Source organism: Triticum urartu, chromosome 7A, assembly GCF_056163025.1.
Source record: "Triticum urartu cultivar PI428250 chromosome 7A, HENAU_Tu73, whole genome shotgun sequence".
NCBI lineage: Eukaryota > Viridiplantae > Streptophyta > Magnoliopsida > Poales > Poaceae > Triticum > Triticum urartu.
Window position 1 is genome coordinate 405,493,946 of NC_141879.1, and position 20,354 is coordinate 405,514,299.

At 44.2% G+C, this 20,354-nt stretch overlaps 1 long non-coding RNA gene across 1 annotated transcript in view; it reads right to left on the bottom strand.

The window, feature by feature from the left end:
* Positions 1 to 5,813: 5,813 nt before the first annotated feature.
* Positions 5,814 to 20,354, bottom strand: part of LOC147959760 (uncharacterized) — a 29,695-nt gene continuing 15,154 nt past the window's right edge. Inside the window, exon 2 of the long non-coding RNA XR_015609653.1 lies at positions 5,814 to 6,431. This is a non-coding gene — a long non-coding RNA (uncharacterized LOC147959760). The remainder of the gene's footprint in view (positions 6,432 to 20,354) is intronic.

The window sequence follows — 20,354 nt, forward strand, 5'->3', positions numbered from 1 at the left end:
TGCTATGTTTAACCTTCATCCGCTGCACTACACCTTCGTTCGGCTGTTTTCGCTGAGTATGGAGATGCGGATCATTAGAGACAAGACCCCGGACATCGTGATAGTCGACCCCTTCTACATGCGTGCCAAGCTCTTGAGCAGCACTAGGGACCGCCAAGTCGTGAGTTCACACCTCGAAGGCGTCATTCTGGCAAACCCAGATAAGGATAACTTCGTTGTGGCTTACTTTCCCAAGTAAGTCATCCCCTAACCGCCCCGTAACATATGATTTCTTAGATTTTGATCGTTCTTTTTTTTCTAACATTCCTTGTTCTGTGCAGTGACACACATTGCACACTCATCCTCTTAAGCCTGAAATATTCCATGGCCACGTATTTCGACCCGAACCGTGACTCCAAGATAGACTACACAAATATCAAGAAAGTTCTTGATGATGTTCTCCCCGGCTACGCCAAATCTGGAGGCACCTTCACGAGGGCAGTTCGTAAGTACGGCAAGCACGTGTTCGCCCACAATACGACGTTCTGCTGCGTCAAGCAGCCGCTTGGCGGTCAGAAGGATGCCTACTACGCCCTCCATCACATGCGGGCGATTGTAAGGGACCTTCATCACCTTCTGCTACCAGATAATCTCAAAGATTGGGCCGGGAGCTTGTCGGCAATCCAGGACGCGGACATCAGACAAGAATTCTTTCGCATCTAGTCGGAGTTTGCAGACATCATCCATCAAGATGTCCTTCATACCTCGGGGCAGTTCTTCCTCAGATATCAACCGTCCAACAGTGAGATAGACGGAACGCTACAAATGCAGGCTGACAACGCCCGCGATTTCATGACCATCACGACATACAGCGGCTTCATCCACGCTCCTGTCCCATGAGTCGAGTCGAAAGTAGTGATGTGTAGTTCTGAAACATTGATTGGCTCATGTTGTAATTAAACTTTAATGAATTGTATGTCTCTTTGGTTTGGACAGTCATTCAACATAGATGTAATCGATGCTATTTATTAGTAGGACCATGAATCGTGCTATTAATGTCTTGCTTTTCTCTTCCGATCCTTTTGTTGCATACTAATATATTGCTTATGTATGTATTGTCTGTTGTTTGGCTTGTGCATAGACATGCCGTCGTATGTTGTGTACAAGGGTAAGGTTCCCAGAGTCTACGACGACTGGGAGGAGTGTCGGAGACAGGTTCATCGTTTCAGCAGTAATAGTTACAAAGGGTACACCACAAGGGCGGAGGCGGAATCTAGATATGCCCGCTATCTAGTGGGAGAGAGGAGGGAGCGTTGGAGGAACCGGATGAAGACCAGTTTCATCGCGATGATGCTCATGGTGATGACCGCAGCTCTCTTCTATGTGATGGTAGTTTAGATGACCGATATCGACTTGTAATGTGAATAAAAACTCGATACTCACGGTCTCGAGACTTGTAATGTTTTATCTTTGTTCGGTATTTTGAATTCGGAGACTAATATGATGAATTGTATTCGGAGACTAATCTTCTATTGTATTTGATGAATCTGCTGTTGCTATGTGTTGTTGTCTATATTCTGTCAAATAATATATTTTGTAACCTGTGCAAAAATCAGAAAAGTAAAAAAATAAATTAAACCTAATATTCATACTAATGGTGCATCACTACAGAGTGCGCCATTAGTATGCCAAAGTATACTAATGGCGCATCACCCAACATTGCGCCATTAGTATGCCAAAGCACATGGTTAAATGTGGCCCCCTGGGAGGCATACTAATGGCACATGGTGTTCTATACTAATGGCGCACTGCGTGGTGCGCCATTAGTAAGAAATACTAGTGGCGTGATACTAATGGCGCACCAGTAGTGCGCCATTAGTAGGCAAAACTGGTGCGCCATTAGTAGCCCTTTTCCTAGTAGTGCAAAAAGGAAATTCATTTTGAAAATTAGATATGGCACATATAAATTTAGTTAGAACGGCACGGAAATACCGCATATAGGTAGGTATGTTGGACTCATATGGCAAAACTGGGTTTAATGATTTTGGATGCACAAGTAGTATTCCCACTTAGTACAAATGGAGGCTAGAAAATAGATTGAGAAGCAACCAACCAAGAAACGGAAGTTCACGTAACCAAGCATTGAGCATAACTAACACCGAATAATGCACCACAAGTAAGATGTTGCATAACTATTGACTTTTGTGCTTGCATAGGGAATCACAAACCTTAACACCAATATTCTTACTAAAGCATAATTACTCACCAACATAACTCACATATTACAATCATTATATCTCAAAACTATTACAAAGAATCAAGTTTATTTTGTCCAATGATCTTCATGGAAGTTTTTATTATATCCCTCTTGAATATCCATCACTTTGGGACTAATTTCATATGTTGCAATTGCTTTTGATAAGCTCGAACAAATTTAAGTGAAGAACATGAGCATAAAAATTTTCATCCCTCAAAATAATTTAAGTGAAGCATGAGGGAATTTCTTAAAAAAATTACTAAGGCTCAAATAAATCTAAGTGAAGCATGAGAGTAGTTCTTCAAAAATATTAAAGCAGACCGTGCTAAAAAATATATAAGTGAAGCATTAGAGCAATTCCATAGCTCAAAAAATTAAGTGAAGCATATAGAGCAATTCTAACAAATCATGGCATAATTTGGCTCTCTCAAATAGGTGTGTCCAGCAAGGATCATTGGGACAAACTAAAAAGAAAAACAATCAAAGACTATAATAATACAAGACGCTCCAAGCAAAACTCATGATATGTGACGAATAAAATTATAGCTCCAAGTAAAATTGCCGATGGTTGTTAGAAGAAAGAGGGGATGCCTTTCGGGGCATCCCCAGACTTAGTTGCTTGGTTCTCCTTGAATATTTACTTGGGGTGCCATGGGCATCGCCAAGCTTAGGCTATTTTCACTCCTTATTCTTTCATCCATCATGATCTCCCCCAAAACTTGAAAACTTCAATCACATAAAACTTAACAAAACCTTCGTGAGATCCGTTAGTATAATAAAGAAAATCACCACTCTAAGTGTTGTCGCAAACCCATTCATGTTTTATTCTTGCATTATACCTACTATATTCCACCTTTTCCATGGCTTATACCCACCAATACAATCCATAAATTCATCAAAATAAGCACACAATGCAAATAAAATAGAATCTGTCAAAACAGAACAATCTGTAGTAATCTTGACTTTGTCCATACTTCTATAATTCCAAAAATTGTGAGACATTAGGACAATGTATGCAATTTGTATATCAATCTTGTGTAAAAAAATCAGAAATTTTTGTCGCTTCTGTAAATTTCAACAATTCTATTACTGGATGCAAAAGTGTCTGTTTTCAACAAGATCAAATCAACTATCACCCAAAGCTATCCCAAGGGCTTTACTTGGAAGAAACACTAATTAAAACATAAAAAACACAATCATAACAGTAACATAATTTTGCAAACACTCAGGAATAGAAAGAAAAAGGCAAAAATAAATTTTATTCATTGGGTTGCCTCCCAACAAGCGCTATAGTTTTATGCCCCTAGCTAGGCATAATGCAAAGATTCAAGTATTGTCATCTTTAGTTTCATTTTCTACATATGTGTTTTTGTCAGGAGGTTTTGCAAATATGACTTGAAACACATTATCCATAGAAATTTTAGCATTATCAATTTGTCCATTTTTGTATCCCCTTTGATTCCCGGCTACAATCCAAGAGTATTGTTGATTAACATCAATAATAACTTGTTGGATGACATCTAAAACTAGGATTTCTTTTTAAAGGATCTCATAATTTTTTTAATTATTTCCAAGAAAATTTCTGAACTTATAGTCACTATTGTAATGGATCTCATCTATTACCGGTTTTCACAGTGCATACCATAAAAATCAAAAAATTCTCTAGCTTCCCGTACTATGTGATCAAATTCATTCATAAGAACAAGGGTAGCTAGCTTTTCAGCTTCCGGTTCCTTTAGAATGGGTAGCTCATAAAACAATATTTACAAGGTAGGATGAGTACGGATAAATCTATCCTGAAGTTTCAGAACTAGCGCTGAAATAGCTTTAGTTCTTTTAGTTCTTTTAAGTATAGGAGCATCATCACAAGTCAAAGTTCCAACACAATTGAAGAATTCTTGGATAGTTTCTTTTCCTATAACGTTCCCTTGCCCCAAAACAGAAGTTTTAGCATCCAGATTGCTAGATCATCCAATTTTAGGAGTCAAGCCATCATCTATTTCTGCCATACCAAAGTCACTCATGATGATAAGTTCAAGCAAACAAGAGATCTGAGAAGGAAAAGGCGAACGAAAAATAAGGCGAATAAATAGGCAAATTTTTGTGAAGTGGGGGAGATGAAAAAGGGAGGAAAATGGCAAATAATGTAAATTGCAAGGAGATGAGATTTGTGATTAGGAACCCGATAGATGTTGATGATATCTCTCCAGCAACGGAGCTAGAAATTCCTTTGACGTGGCTAGAGTGCATCATATTTCCCCAAGGAGGAAGGGGTGATGAAACACAGCTACGGTAAGTATTTCCCTCAGTTGTGAAACCAAGGTATCAATCCAGTAGGAGAACCAAGCAACACTATGTAAACGGTACCTACACAAAAGAACAAATACTTGCAACCTGACGTGTAAGAGGGATTGTCAATCCCTCCTCGGGAAAAAGACTGATTAGTTTGTATGAGTTTGGGTAAATAGATCTCACAAAAACACAAAAGAAAATAAGTAAAGAAAAAGCACAACAAGGTATTTTTGGGGTTTTGGAATAATAGATCTGAAAACAAATGCGGCAAAAAATATATCGGAAAGCAAATATGATAAAAGATAGATCCGGGGGGCGTAGATTTCACTAGTGCTTTCTCTAGAGATAATAGCACATGATGGGCAAACAAATTACTATTGGGAAATCGATAGAAGAACAAATAATTATGACTATATCCAAGGAAATGATTATGAACATTGGCATCACGTCCAAGATTAGTAGACCGACTCCTACATGCATCTACTACTATTACTCCACACATTGACTACCCACTCAATTTTTCAGAAAAGTATGCAAGAGGTTGGCCATCTTGTAATAACACACCTCCTAATCCAATTCCACTAGGATCACATTCAAGCTCAAAAGTATTATTAAAATCTGGAAGTTGGAGTAAAGGAGCATGTGTCAACTTATCTGTCAATACCATGAAGGCTTTTTCCTCTGTTGTACCCCAAACAAAAGGCACATCCTTCTTAGTAAGCTCATTGAGAGGTGCAGCAATGGTGCTGAAATCTCTCACAAAATGCCTATAGAAACCTGCGAGGCCAAGGAAACTCCTCACTTTTGTGACCGTTTTGGGCTACAGCCAACTCTCAGTAGCTTCAATCTTGGCTTTATCAACTTCAATTCCCTGTGGAGTAACAACATAGCCAAGAAAAGATACTCGGTCGGGGCAAAAGGTGCACTTCCCAAAGTTACCAAAAAAATGTGCATCACGTAGAGCAATAAAAGCAACACGTAAATGCTCCAAATGTTCCTCCCAAGATCCACTATAAATCAGTATATCATCAAAGTAAACTACCACAAATCGTCCAATGAAACACGTAAAACTTCGTTCATTAATCTCCTGAAAGTACTAGGCGCATTAGTTAACCCAAAAGTCATGACTAACCACTCATATAATCCAAACATAATTTTAAATTTCTTTTTCCATTCATCCACCAATTTCATACAAATTTGATGGTTTCCATTATGCAAATCAACTTTGGAGAATATTGTAGAGCCACTCAATTTATCAAGCATATCATCTAGCCTAGGAATAGGATGACGATAATGAATAGCAATATTATTAATGCCTCTATAATCAACAAGCATACACAATGTACCATCCTTTTTTGGCACCAGTATAATAGGAACAACACAAGGACTAAGAGATTCATGTATATAACCCTTGTCGAGTAGCTCATGTACTTGACGCATAATCTTCTTCGTCTCCTCAGGATTGGTACGGTATGACGCACGGTTTGGCAGTGACGCACCGGGAATTAACTTGTGACGCCCCCGATTCAATCATACACTAATCATACACGCAAACGTGTACGATCAAGATCAGGGAGTCACGAGATGATATCACAACACAACTCTAGACACAAATAAAATAATACAAGCTTCATATTACAAGCCAGAGGGCTCGAATACATAGCTCGATACACAAGAGTCAGCGAAAGCAAGAATATCTGAGTACAGACATAAGTTAAACAAGTTTGGCCTTAAGAAGGCTAGCACAAAAGCAACAACGATCGAAGAGGCAAGGCCTCCTGCCTGGGACCTCCTAACTACTCCTGGCCGTCGACGGTCTCCATGTAGTAGTAGGCACCCTCGAGGAGTAGTAGACGTCAGTGGTGGCATCTAGCTCATGGGATCCACCATCTGGTTGCAACAACTGGAAAGAAGAAAGCATGGGGAAAAGGGGTAGCAAAGCAACCGTGAGTACTCATCCAAAGCACTCGCAAGCATCAGATCTACACTAAGTATGCATTGGTATCAAATGGAAGGGTTGTATCTGTGGACTGAACTGCAGAATGCCAGAATAGAAGGGAAGGCCTAGCCAATCACAAACTAGCATCTTCAAGCATCTTGCAGCATGTAGAAGAGTAAAGAATAGCATTTTAATATTAAACAAGCATGTTGTTACATTAATGCCCAGAGATCCTTCCACGACTCCCTATGAGAAAGCAATCCTGGAGCCAACATATCCATCACATGTCTCAAGTAATTAGTTCTAGTTGTGATAGATCAGGATACAAGTCTGAACGTCCATTACCAAGGACACGATATTTGAATAGATAAATTCCCTGCAGGGGTGCACCATGTTACCCAACACGCTTGATTACTCTGGTCGGACACACTTTTCTGAGTCAATGCCTAGCCTCGGAAGATCAACATGTCACAGCCCTACCGGGGTTCAATAGAGAGGTCCCCGCCGGTCTACATCCTAAGCACTCCGGGGTCTTGGGCCCATCGCCTATTGCACTCTGGGTCGTTGTGTGTAGGGTGGATACCACCACCGCCTCGGATGGCCAGCACGATCCGACCGTGCCACAATGCTGAACTCGACGTCTGACAAAGCCTCGGCTGATACTACGATGTCGAGGCCCATAACTATTCCCGCATGGTGGTTAGTGCGTAAAGGCCAAAGGCCAACTTAGAACTAATACCCAAACCTATTAGCGCACTGGGGACTCGCGAAGACGAGTAGAGACTCATGATAATGTGACCCCGTCGCCCTGTCTCGTGGACTTACAGCAAGGGCCTAGAATGCACAGGCGTGCCTCATTGAAAACTCACGGGTGATCTACGGGCCCTCCCCACTTTCACATCAACTCGCGAGTACCCCTCCGGGCCGAGCCGACTTCAACAATGGTCTCAAGTAAAGTCCAGGTAACCGTGTGTCCAAAACATCAAGGGGAAAACATGAGGAATCACCCTCGATGGATTCCACTAGATGTAATCATCAAGGTGAACATAGGAGGAATCACCCTCGAGGTCCACACTTGAGGGGTTGCACGACAGAGTCGTATCGGGAGTGCTGAAGGAGGAATTACCCTCAATGATCACGACCGAATAGCTACACTATAGAGTTATCATCAGGAATGTGTTACTAGGTATCACCCTCGGCACTCGATAGTATCTCTGTAGAGTCGAGCAACAAAGGGGGTGTGATGTGATGTGAGGTGTCGGTTGTGGTCGTCGATCACGTTGATCGAGTCGTCGATGATGAAGCAGGGGCAACAAGGACAAGGTGGGGGTCACTGATGGATCACTAACCAACCTGTACTAAGCAGATTAGGATAAGAAGGTAAGGTACAACAACAGGTACAAAAGCAGGCTATGAATCATAATAGGAGCAATCAATTACAGTAGAAAAATCTAATGCAAGCATGAGAAAATGGAATGGGCAATATCGGGATGATCAAAGGGGGGGTTTGCCTGGAAGCTCCACTGAAACGGAAGAAGGGGTAGTCGATGATGTAGCCGATCACAGCGGCATCAACAACGGTCTCGGGGTCTACCGGAGAGAAGAGCGGAAGAAACAATAAATACAGAGCAAACAAGATGCATGACATGACAATAAGCGATGCTAGGGGTGACCTATCATAGTAATACACGATACCGGCGAAGGGGATAACATCCGGGAATGTTTTCCCGAAGTTTAGCATTTTTAGGCAAACGAACCGGAGAGGGACAGTTGCATGTTCGCCATGCTAGGGATGTGTAACAGACGAACGGAGGGGATATTCGGATTCATCTCGTCTTTCTGAGCAACTTTCATGTATAAAACTTTTTCATCCGAGTTACCGATAATTTTCTATGAATTTTCAAAGAGTTAAACAATATTCTGGGATTAATATTAAATCTAAAATGGAGTTATTGCATGAGCATGATGTCATCATGACATCGTTGGTCAAGACTAACCGTTGACTGGTCAAACAAGGCAGTGGGGTCCATCTGTCATTGACCTAACTAAACTGACAGTTTTAATTAACTAAGTTTAGTTAATTAGGGTAATTAAATAGGTCAATTAAGTTAATTAATTAATGTTTTCCTATTATTATATTTTTTACTCTCTTTTATTAAAGAAAAGGGGGCTGGGCCCCACGGCCCAGTGGCACAAGGCCATAGCGGGCACACGGGTGTTGGATCCAGGCACGGTTAGCGGGCGGGGCACTCCCCTCCTAGCCTGGAACATCACGATGCAGGAGGGCGCCGGCGGCCATGGCAAGCAACGGCCCGGGTGGCGGTGGGCATGGGGAGGCGCAGGGCGTGTGAGGCGCAGCGGGCAGGGCAGACCCGGGCATGGTCGTGGCTGCTGCGAGGCCTGTCGGACGGTGACCGACACGAGGGCCGGCGAGGCCGGTCGGGGCTAGACGCGGCGGTGTGCAGGGTCTGGGGCGGAGCGGTGGTGGCTAGGAGCGAGGGATGCGGAGCGCGGCAGGGGGAAGTGGCGAGTGCGAGAAGCGCGCGAGCTGCACGTGGCTGGCGTGGCATGGGACGGCTGTGCACGAGTGGTGATGGGGCGAGGGTGGCCAACGGCAGGGGCGATCCAAGAACGGTGTGGCGGAGGCAGCGGCAATAGGCCGTGGTGGGTGAGGGAAGATGGCCACGGCGGCCTCAGCGTAGAGAGCAAATTGCAGCACAGGGCAATGGCCGTTGCGGGCGGCGCAAACAACGTCAGTTGGGTGAGGGCGTGCATCGGGCGCGGCAGACGCACGCGCAAGGTAAGGCCAGAGCGCGGCCAGGGAGCGCAAGGCACGCGGGAAACACGTCCACGGGTACGAAGACTGTGAGCTCACTCGGAGCTCATGCGCGACATCTAGTGATGAGGAACAAGAGCATGGCAGCGGGGAATCGGCGCAGGTGCTCACAGCGGGGTGACAGAGTAGACTAGCGGGCTCGGTGGAGGCTCGGTGCAGCGGAACGATGGCGGCAGCCTTCGGTGGAGAGAGGTGGAAGAAGAGGGCCGACTCGGTGATGGAGGGGGTCCCTACTGCAAGATCGTTTGACCTCTTGAAATCTGGCAGGTAAGATCGATAATTTCCCCCCTCCCTAGCGCCGGCGGCCACTCCGGCCCCGGCGGCCACCCAGCTCCTACCAGTGGCCACTCCGGCCCTGGCAGCCACCCTTCCCTCAAGATGGCGCCGTTTTCACTCAACTTTGACCATGGGAAGAAGTTTCAAGTGGAGATGAGGACCAAGTTTGGTCATCCAGTGGTGTTCTCTCTGGGCTTTCATCAAAAGGAGTTCACCATGGTGGTCTCGTTTTCCCGTGCATCTTTCAAGCTTGATGTTCACATGGTCAGTGTCTCTCTTCTTGCCATGTTCGGGGGCTATGCCCAAGGTTTTCATGTCCGTTTACTTCGAGATAGATCCTACAAGTTCTCAGTAGCCTCAAAGTCCGTAGGGTTTGAGATTTATAATGCGGGTAGAATCAATGAAAAGGATTTTGAGATGGTTTTTAGTCTATGGAATTTTGGTGGCCCGAACTGGCGCCGGGAAGAATCTCTTTACTATGAAGAGCTCGATAAAGAATGGACTTTGGTGGGTAGGGCTGGCAAGGCCATTGTTCCTCACTCCGGTGATCACCGGAGCTACTCTGCGGTGGTCAGAGACGATAGATCAGTTTTCGAATGGTTATCGGGGCTCAATCATGAGGGCAATACTCAGAGCATTAACCACAATTCAACGCAGCATAATTCTATCCCGGTCAGGCCACAATTGGTGCACAATAAAGTCCAACGTACCGCTACACGTCATCATGTGGTCTGTCATGCATGCGGGGCCAATGGCCACTTTGCTCGTTTTTGCACCGTTCCGAACTTGACTGGGCTTTGGCCTTTTATACCTATTAGTACTTTCCCGAGCCCACCAGAAAATGCTTGGGCTGAGGGCGAGGTTGAGTCTTGGTTTCAATGTATTGGGCTGGCGGCACAGATTCGGCAGGTGACATCATTTAAGGAGCTAGTCAAGGATTTTTTTACCAAACTTCCAGCCGAGACCGTCGCCTGCCTCCTCGCATTCCACTTCACCTGCCTACTCTTTCTCCTACACTGCTACCACCTCCACCTCCGCCCACGCCTCAACAAGCTCGCCTGCGGTGCCATTGCTGCCGGAGAGGGCTCTGGTTGCCTCCCTACCAGAGCCGATCGAGATGGCCAATATCCCCATCGATCCTCAGCCGTTCGTCCCGCATGGTTTTCAAGTTCAGGCGATTGAGGGAAGAACTAGGGTTTCTCGTGCTATTCTGCCTCATAGTCCCAGAAGGCACGAGGACTGGGCGATTCCTAATATTCATCCGCACCCTGACGAGGTATTTTTTCCCAATGTACGTGATGTGCTGGAAGAGTTTCTTCAAGGAGATGCTCACATTGGATTTAGAGAAATTCAGCCATGTCCGTTTGGAGAGGCATATGTGCAGTTTAGGCATGTCAGGGATAGGGATAGGCTCATCTAGCAGGGGCCGCATGCTTTCGAAGATGTTTTCATCTCCTTTACCAAACACAATGAGGGTAGAAATTGGCGCAGGGTTCATTTCAACAGGACCTGTTGGTTGCTCATTGTGGGTGTTCCGTTTGATTTTTGCAACACTGAAGATATTGCGTCTGCTATTGCCACATGGGGAAAGATCATTAGTTGGGAGAAAGAAGATGCGCTCAAGGGGAAAATCCTAGTAAAAGCCAGAGTAACAGAGTTGGATGAGATCCCTAAGAGCATAAGATGGTCTGAAGGAGAGAGGTTTGAGGAAGACTCCTGGACTTGATCTGTTGAAGTGCTATTGGAGGAAATGATGGGTGGTGGACCTGCTGATGAAGACCCCATTCCACCTGATGGTGTTGACCAACACCCCATTCCACAACATGCCAATGATTTTCCAGGGTTTCAACCTCTGCCAAACCACAATATTCATGCCCAGAATGAGGACTGGGATGCTTGGGAAGAGGAAGCAGACCAGGAGCAGCACTGGGCTTTCCCTCAACCTGAGCCTGTTCAGCCTCCACAGCAGCAAGTTGTCATCCCTGCATTGCCAGAAGAGGGGGCACCCAATAGTAGCATTACAACAACTGTCTCACTGTCTGATGGTTTGCTTTCCCTAACTCATTCTACTAGTGAAGAGGTCAATCAGGGAGTTCAGGTTCCCCAATTTGGTAAAGGACTGTTAAACATTGCATTGGCCTATAATGCAATTGAAGAAGAGGAAGATCAAGTGCCTCAGCACAATGTGGATAATGTTCAGCAACAGAACCTAGTATTAGATCCAGCTTTGATACCTCAGATTCAGGATACTGAACCTCACCTGGATTTGCAGATGGAACACATGTCTGATAAGCTCAACGATGGTAGAGAAAATGAAGTTACTAACAATTCTATGCCTGAAATGAACACAGTCAGTCAGGGGGAGGCAATGAGAGATCTTTCTGCTACTGATGCACTTGCTGCTGCCAGAACTTTGTCTAGAGCAACTGTCATTGCACCACACACTCTGCTTCCTGATGAGAAGGGCAAGGAAGATGTCCCAATCCCACATGTTGGCACATCTACAGATCCTAATAATAAAGGTAACTATGGTACTTTCTCATTGCCAAGCTCTCCTTCTATGTTTGATTTACATGAACTGGCCCAGAACCATGCTTTGGAAATTATTGATGGTTCTCATTAAATGTCTGAAGAAGGACTTGACCTCTGGATTAAGCATTTTGCACCAGCAACACAAGGAGCTGCAAACACTTTCAAAATTGAAATACCAGCAAGTTGGTTCAACTTCATACTACATTTGTTGTTGACTCCTGATAAGTTTGGTTGGACAATGCACTTGCTAAAGTCTGATGTGTGGAAAATATTGACTGCCAATTGTAAACAAGAGGAAACTATGCCCTTTCATATACCTGATGGATGTTCTACTTCCCAGGCACCAACTTGCAAAGATTTCGTCCTGGGGCAGGGTAAGGAAAATGAAGGTGTTAGTCCAGGAGCTCACTCTTCCAGTGGGGTAGGTAGTCCTCTACAACAAGTCTCCCCAAACAAATATCTTCCACTTGGGGAGGCTATTTCAAGGAAGAGAATGGAGAAGGAGCCTCTGGTTGAAACTGAGGTAAGAAGGAGTGACAGGATTAAGAAAGATAATATGGGTTATAAAATAAAATCTTGTGATGCTAAAACCTATTTGGCATGTAATGCAATCCCACCAGTTATTCAGAATTTTGTGGTGAAAAACCTAACTAAGTATTTCTGTAAGGTTGCTGGGGATGAACTTCAAGGCAAGTTGTCCAAGAAGCCTAAAAAGAAGGGGCAGGAGGAGGTGGCCAAGGTGTCCAAGGCCACTGGGCAGGACTGCAATACAAAGATTATCTAATGATGACAAGACCACACCAGAAAAGCTGGAATAGAAGAGTGTCTTGATGTTCTCTTTTGGAATGTGCTTTCATTATGTTTGCAGAAAATCCTAAGTTCAGAACTTGTTCCATAGTGCATGATTATCCAGAAAGACATCTTTTGTTCCTTGTCTGTAATGGATTGGTGTGTAAACCGTGGTACCCTTTTGTGGGAATGACATGTGATATTCCTCCTGTAATTAATGCTCTGCTTATGCATTACTTGTTGCTCTGGAATGGGCTTCAATTAAATCTTGTGCAATGCTTGTATGCTGGGACTACTTGTTTTGCAACTGCTTTAGTTGTGATTCAAAGTAAAATCAACTATTGGGATAGACACCAGGGATTGGACCTGGGTGTACAAGGACACACACTTCTGGGTTTTAATGAATAACAACAGAACCTGGAATATACTGAACTGGAATGTGAGAGGTATTGATTCTTCAGATAAGTGGCTAGCTATAAGGCAAAAAGTGGAAGAGAGTGCTGCTGGTATTGTGTGTTTGTAGGAAACAAAGAGAGAGTTCTTTGATTTAACATATATACATAAAGTATGCCCACAGAGATTCAATAAATTTGAATACTTACCCTCCAGTGGGGCATCTGGTGGTATCCTCACTGCTTGGAATGGAGCTTTATTTACTGGAGAGTTTATGTTTCAAAATAAATTTTCACTATCCATTCAGTTCACTTGCAACACATCCTCCAAGTCTTGGATTCTCACAAACATCTATGGGCCTTGCAATCATGAAGACAAGATTGAGTTCATTGAATGGTTTGGAAGTATTCTGCCTAGTGATGTGGACTTGATTATCATGGGTGATTTTAACTTCATTAGAAAACCTGAAGACAGAAATAAACCTGGAGGTGATGTTAATGAAATGCTCATGTTTAATGAAGCTATCAGTGAACTGGGATTGATTGAACTACCCCTCAAAGGCAGACAATTCAGTTGGAGTAACATGCAGGACAGCCCCCTTCTTGAGAAGTTAGATTGGATTTTCACATCTGCTGCTTGGATGACTAGCTATCCAGATTCTATTGCTCTACCCATGGCTAAACCTGTTTCTGACCACCTTCCCTATATGATAAAAATTGGCACAAATATTCCAAAGTCAAAAGTGTTCAGGTTTGAAAATTATTGACTAAACCACAGCTCCTTCAAGCAAGTGGTTCATGATGCTCGGAACATCCCAGTGGGCCACACTGATTGTGCAAAGAAGATTAATGCAAAGTTCAAGAATGTTAGAAGAGCACTAAAGCTATGGGCTAAATCCCTATCTTGTCACAAGAAGCAGATTGCAGAGTTGAATGATGTTATTTTCCTTTGGGACTTAATTGAGGAATACAGGGATTTGTCAGTGTTTGAAACAAATTGCAGAAACATGCTGAAGGAATTCTTATTAACAGAGCCCAACAATCAGAAAATCTATTGGAAACAAAGAGGGAAAATTAAAGGGGTAAAGTTTGGGGATGAGAACACAAAATTTTTTCACACAAAAACCTCTATTAACCACAGACACAATCAAATTGCTATGCTGGTAAACAAGGACCAAGTTGAACTCACTGATCATGAAGGAAAGGCAGCAATACTATGGGATGCATTTAAGAGTAGATTGGGACAGTCCAATGGGCATTCTATGCACTTTAATTTGAATGACTTGTATGAAAACACAATGGACCCACACTTATTCAATGATTTGGAGAAACCTTTTGATCCGTAAGAAATTGAGGATGTGGTCAACAATTTGCCAAATGATAAATCACCAGGCCCAGATGGTTTTAATAATGAGTTCCTCAAGAATTGTTGGGATATAATCAAATCAGATGTCATTGAACTTATTATGGCTTTCCATGCTGGGAATGTCAATCTTGAGACTATCAATTCATCTTTCATAACTCTAATCCCTAAAAAAGAAGTGCCACTTACTCCAAATGACTTTAGACCAATTTCTCTGCTTAATTAGTTCTCAAAATCATTACAAAACTTCTTGCCAATAGATTGCAAAGGGTTATTCTGCAGATGGTGCATATCAATCAATATGGCTTCCTCAAGGACAGGGTGATACAGGACTGCTTAGGATGGGCTTATGAATATATTCACCAATGCCACAAGTCCAGGGAGGAAATTTTAGTTATTAAACTAGATTTTGCAAAGGCTTTTGATACAATTGAACATGAAGCAATATTTGACATTTCTAAAGCCAAAGGTTCTGGTGACAGATGGATTTCCTGGAGGAAAGTTCTTTTTTCAACAGCATCTTCTTCTATCTTGCTGAATGGAGTCCCAGGGAAAAAAAATTACATCAAAAGAGGAGTAAGACAGGGAGACCCTTACTCTCCTCTGATTTTTGTACTTGCAGCTGACCTATTGCAATCTATTCTTAACAAAGCAATGAGGCTAAACTTACTCTCTGCACCACTTCAAGTGAACTCCTGCCCCCATTTCCCAATTGTGCAGTATGCAGATGACACTCTGGTGATTATGCAAGCAGAAACTAGGCAACTCTTCTGTCTGAAGGCCTTAGTAAACACTTTTGCTTCTGCACTAGGGCTTAAAGTGAATTTAGGGAAGTCATTTCTAGTTCCTCTAAACATCAATGAAGATAGGATTGAATTATTCACAAACACACTACAATGTGCCAGAGGACATTTCCCTTTCATTTACCTTGGCCTTCCATTGGGAATATACAAACCCACTGTGGCACAATGCTTACCTCTGGTCAACAAGATTGCAAAAAGATTGGTAGGTATTTCTATTTTCATGACCCATGCAGGAAAGTTGCTGCTGGTCAAATTAGTGCTCACTTCTTTGTTAGTATTTTTCAGGAGCTTTCTGGATATCCCTATCACAATAAAGAAACCGATAATAAAATACCTAAGACACTATCTTTGGAGAGGCCCTGACATGGCAGACCGCAGTCCTGCTTTGGTAGCTTGGCACACTATGTGCAGACCTAAAGATCAGGGAGGTCTAGGTATTTTGGATATATATACCCATAACAAAACCCTACCTATGAAGAATTTGCATAAATTTTTCAACAGACATGATATACCATGGGTAAACATGATATGGGAAAGTTACTACAGTGATGAGAGATTGCCAGGTGACAGCATGGTGGGTTCTTTTTGGTGGAAATCCAACTTAGATCTTATTGATCACTACAAAGCTATTGCTAGATGCAATGTGGGAGATGGGGTCAGTGCTTCTTTTTGGGATGATCTATGGCAGCAGGCAGTACTCAAACACAAGTTCCATCATCTATACTCATTTGTGAGAAATCCACAGTTGAACGTACAACAGGTATTACAGACACAATACCTTCATGATCTTTTCTTCCTTCCATTGACAACAGAGGCATATGAGGAGTTCTTAGAAATGGAGGATATTTGCATCTCTATGAGGCAATCTGAATTCCTGGGATCTTTAGACACATGGAGTTACATTTGGGGAAATGAAACATACTCATCCATTAAAGCATATAAAGTGTTAATAGGTCACAAGCAAACTCCTCCTCACATCAACTGGATTTGGCAAAGCCCATGTCAGCCAAAATATAAAGTATTTTTTTGGCAACTGCTTCATGACAGAGTTAATACAAGAAACCTGCTTAGAAGGAAGAATTTTGTGTTGGAAGCATACAACTGTGCAGTTAGTGACTGTCAACAGGAAGAAACACTTCATCATCTTTTTTGGGGATGTCCCTTTGTACAACAATGTTGGTACACCAAACCTGCCAGTGCTGGAAGCATTCCAAGATCTAAAGGACAAACTAAATTACCCCTTTTACATGGAGATCATCATTCTTGGAGCTTGGGCCATCTGGATAACCAGAAACAATAAAAATTTTGAAAGCATTGCACCATCTTTTCAAGGATGGAAGTTCATTTTCCTGGAGGAGCTCAAGCTTTTAAGGTTCAGAATGAAGAAAAAGCATGAGAGACAATTCACTCTTTGGCTAGAGGCCCTGTTGTAATTTTCTTGTTTTCTTAGCCTAGTTCTTTCTTTCTTTCTCTTTCTTTCTTTTCTTTTCTTTCTTTTTCTCTTCCCTATTTCTTTCCTTTTATTAGTTTTTTTAGTTTTTCTTTTCTTTTCTTTTCTTTCTTGCTTTCTCTTTCTCTGGGCTTATCTCAAGCCTTTAAGACCACTTGTTACTATGCTCTATAATTATAAAAATTGAAGTGGGGTTTTACCCTACTGTTTATAGTCAAAAAAGGGGGTCCCGGCTCCCACTAGTTGGCATGGACGACCAAGTCGGTGGTGGTGGAGCTCTAGGACGTGCGGGAGAGGGTCGGGATGCCGGTCGCCGCGGCAGAGCGAGATGCACGGTGATGATGAGGCACGACCAGGGAGGATCTCTAGCAGGGGGAGAGGAGAGTGTGGGGGAAGGGGGACTAGATGAGAGGGAGCGCGACGGCAACTGGGAGAGGATGAGGGGAGACCAAGGCGTCAGGGGATCTTATCCCCTCGCCCACGACGCTGGCGAGCTGGTCGGGTGGTGACCGAGATCGAGCGGTCGGTCGAACAGGGAGAAGTCGACTGCGAGGGGGAAGTGGGCTGTCTGGGACATTGGGCCGGCTGGGTGGGCTAAGGCCCAGGGGGAGTCAGGGGAGTTTTCATTTTTTTTCTTTTTATTTAGCTTTTCTTTGATGTCTTTTATGTTTTCCTTTTATTTTTATTTTATTTTTCATTTTATATAACACAATTCTTGCACTTAAAATAGTGTCACAAATTAGGCCTCTGCCACATTTAAGTTTGGCACTTAAATAAGCTAGTTAGTATTTTTATAATTTTAAAAAGCATTTAATAATTGTTTTTAGCCACTATTATATTCACAAAAGAGCATTTAAATACTTTTACGAAAATATTGGGTCAGCACCTAACTTAATCCACCTGCCATATATATACTAGGTCCAACCCTAATAATCAGGAGCCTTGTCCCATCCTCCCAGCAGCCGCCGCCGCTCCTACATCCACCTTGGAATCCCCTTCACTCGAACCCATTCCATCCCCTCCTCATGTTCACCGCCACACCAACCGAAAGCCTCCACCTCCTCCCTTCGATTCGTCATCGTGCCCGCCTACAGATCGAGCAGGAGGCTCGATCCCCAGCCACCTCTCCGTCTGAACCTCTCCTCTGCTCCTTCCCGCCCGTGCATCGCCGTCCGCTTGGCTGGAGGCCACCATGAGCAGCAACCAGGCGCATGAGCACCACCCTGCGCCACGTAGGGCGTCGCCGTCATCAACCAGGCCAGTCGCGCCTCGTGCCTCTTCTCTTTTCCTTGCTCCCTTTTCCTCACCCTCATCCCGCAGCTCTCTCCGACCTTTCTCTGTGTGTAGAGATTCTGGGCGACGGAGCCGAGCTCCCCGATGCCAGGAGACCGCCGTGGCCGCCGTTTGTCCTCGTCGCTGCCTTTCGGATCCCCGCCGGATCAGCCTCCTCTGCAAGTCCCTTCCGCCGGAGCCCCGCAGTCCCGCGCCGTCACCTCCTTTGCATCGTGCGGGAGGACGAAGAGCAGTGCCTCCCCTTCCCGACACCATGGACTAGCGCCGCCATTCAAGTTCGCGCCCCGTTCTGGACCGGATTCTCCCTCTCCGCCGTCAGGAACGAGCTTCCCGCACCAGGCCCTGCCTCGCCGCAGATCCTCGCCTTCCGCCTAGATCCGTTGCACCGCCGCGGTTCCCCCTCGCCCTCGACCTCCATGCCTCGCCGCCCCGTCTGCTCGTTCTTGCTGTCGCCGCCGCCAAGACCTTGCCTCGCCAGATCCGCCGCCCACTGCCGGAAATCGGTCCCCGACGACCTCGCCTCGCATCCGGTGGCCGTCCCGTCATTTTGTGTCACCGGAAGCACCAGCACCGCCGCCCCTTGACTTCCTGGAACGGGTGCAACCCCAAATCCCACTCGCTGTGTCCGTTGACTTCATCGCCGACCACGCGGGGGCCACGTGAGCACCAGGCCCAGCTCGCCCGCGCGAAGACCCCCAACCCCTACCGCTTTGCCTGGGCCGCCTTCTCCCATCGCTGCTCGTTGTGGGCCGCGCGCCTGCCGGCCCAGCTGCGCCTTCTCCCATTCTACTCCATCACCGAGCCGGCCCAAGTGCCGTGGTGAGCAGCTCAGTTCAACCCAATGCAGCCCGTCCTATTTTTTTTTCCTACTGCTGCGAATTTAGCTATTTTTTCCACAGACAATAGTTTTGAAGGAAACCCCCTAGTCAACATGCATATAATAACTCTCAATTGGTGCATCGGATTAAAATGAATTATATATGAAAATGCTTAGATTTAGGTGTAGGTTAATTTTTTGCAACTTTCATGCATGTTTAAAATGTCTAAAATGTTGTTTGTGTTTATTTTGCCTAATGCCATGCTAAAACGGTTTAATTCATAACTAATTAACCGTAGCTCGGTTTTAATTAATCTTTATATGTAAATGGGGTAGAATTTTGCCTAGTTTAGCATGGTGGCTTTACTTTGCATGTTTAAGAACTATAAAATATGGTTTAGGGTAGAACAGTACCAAATCCTTAAATTGCACATGGGGATTTTTCCGGACTTGTTGTTTGTTGTTCTGGCCTCATTTAAACTTGCCTAGTTAGGTAGTTTTTCATATGCTTCACCTCTTGCCATGCTAATCAACATTTAATCTTGTTGGGTACATAAACGAGAGAGAACTAAATAAGTCATGTGGTGTTTTCTTCAATATGTAACTCCGTTGCATAATGAGCTCCACTTAATTTGTAGTATTGTTTGTGCACTTTGCCTTGCCATGCTTCATTAAACCGGACATGCATCATACTCGATTGGCATCATGCCATGTTGATGTGTTGGTTGTTTACTATGTTGTTTGCTTCTTTTCGGTGTTGCTTCTTCGGGTTGGTTCCGATAACGTCGTGTGTGTGAGGATCCGTTCGACTACGTCCGTTTATCTTCTTCATGGACGCGTTCTTCTTCCTTGCGGGATTTCAGGCAAGATGACCATACCCTCGAAATCACTTCTATCTTTGCTTGCTAGTTGCTCGCTCTTTTTCTATGCCTATGCTGCGATACCTACCACTTGCTTATCACGCCTCCCATATTGTTGAACCAAGCCTCTAACCCACCTTGTCCTAGCAAACCGTTGTTTGGCTATGTTACCGCTTTGCTCAGCCCCTCTTATAGCGTTGTTAGTTGCAGGTGAAGATTGAAGTTTGTTCCTTGTTGGAACATGGAGATGTTGTTCCTTGTTGGAACATGTTTACTTGTTGGGATATCACAATATCTCTTATTTAATTAATGCATCTATATACTTGGTAAAGGGTGGAAGGCTCGTCCTTAAGCCTGGTGTTTTCTTCCACTCTTGCCACCCTAGTTTCCGTCATATCGGTGTTATGTTCCCGGATTTTGCGTTCCTTACGCGGTTGGGTTATAATGGGAACCCCTTGACAGTTCGCCTTGAATAA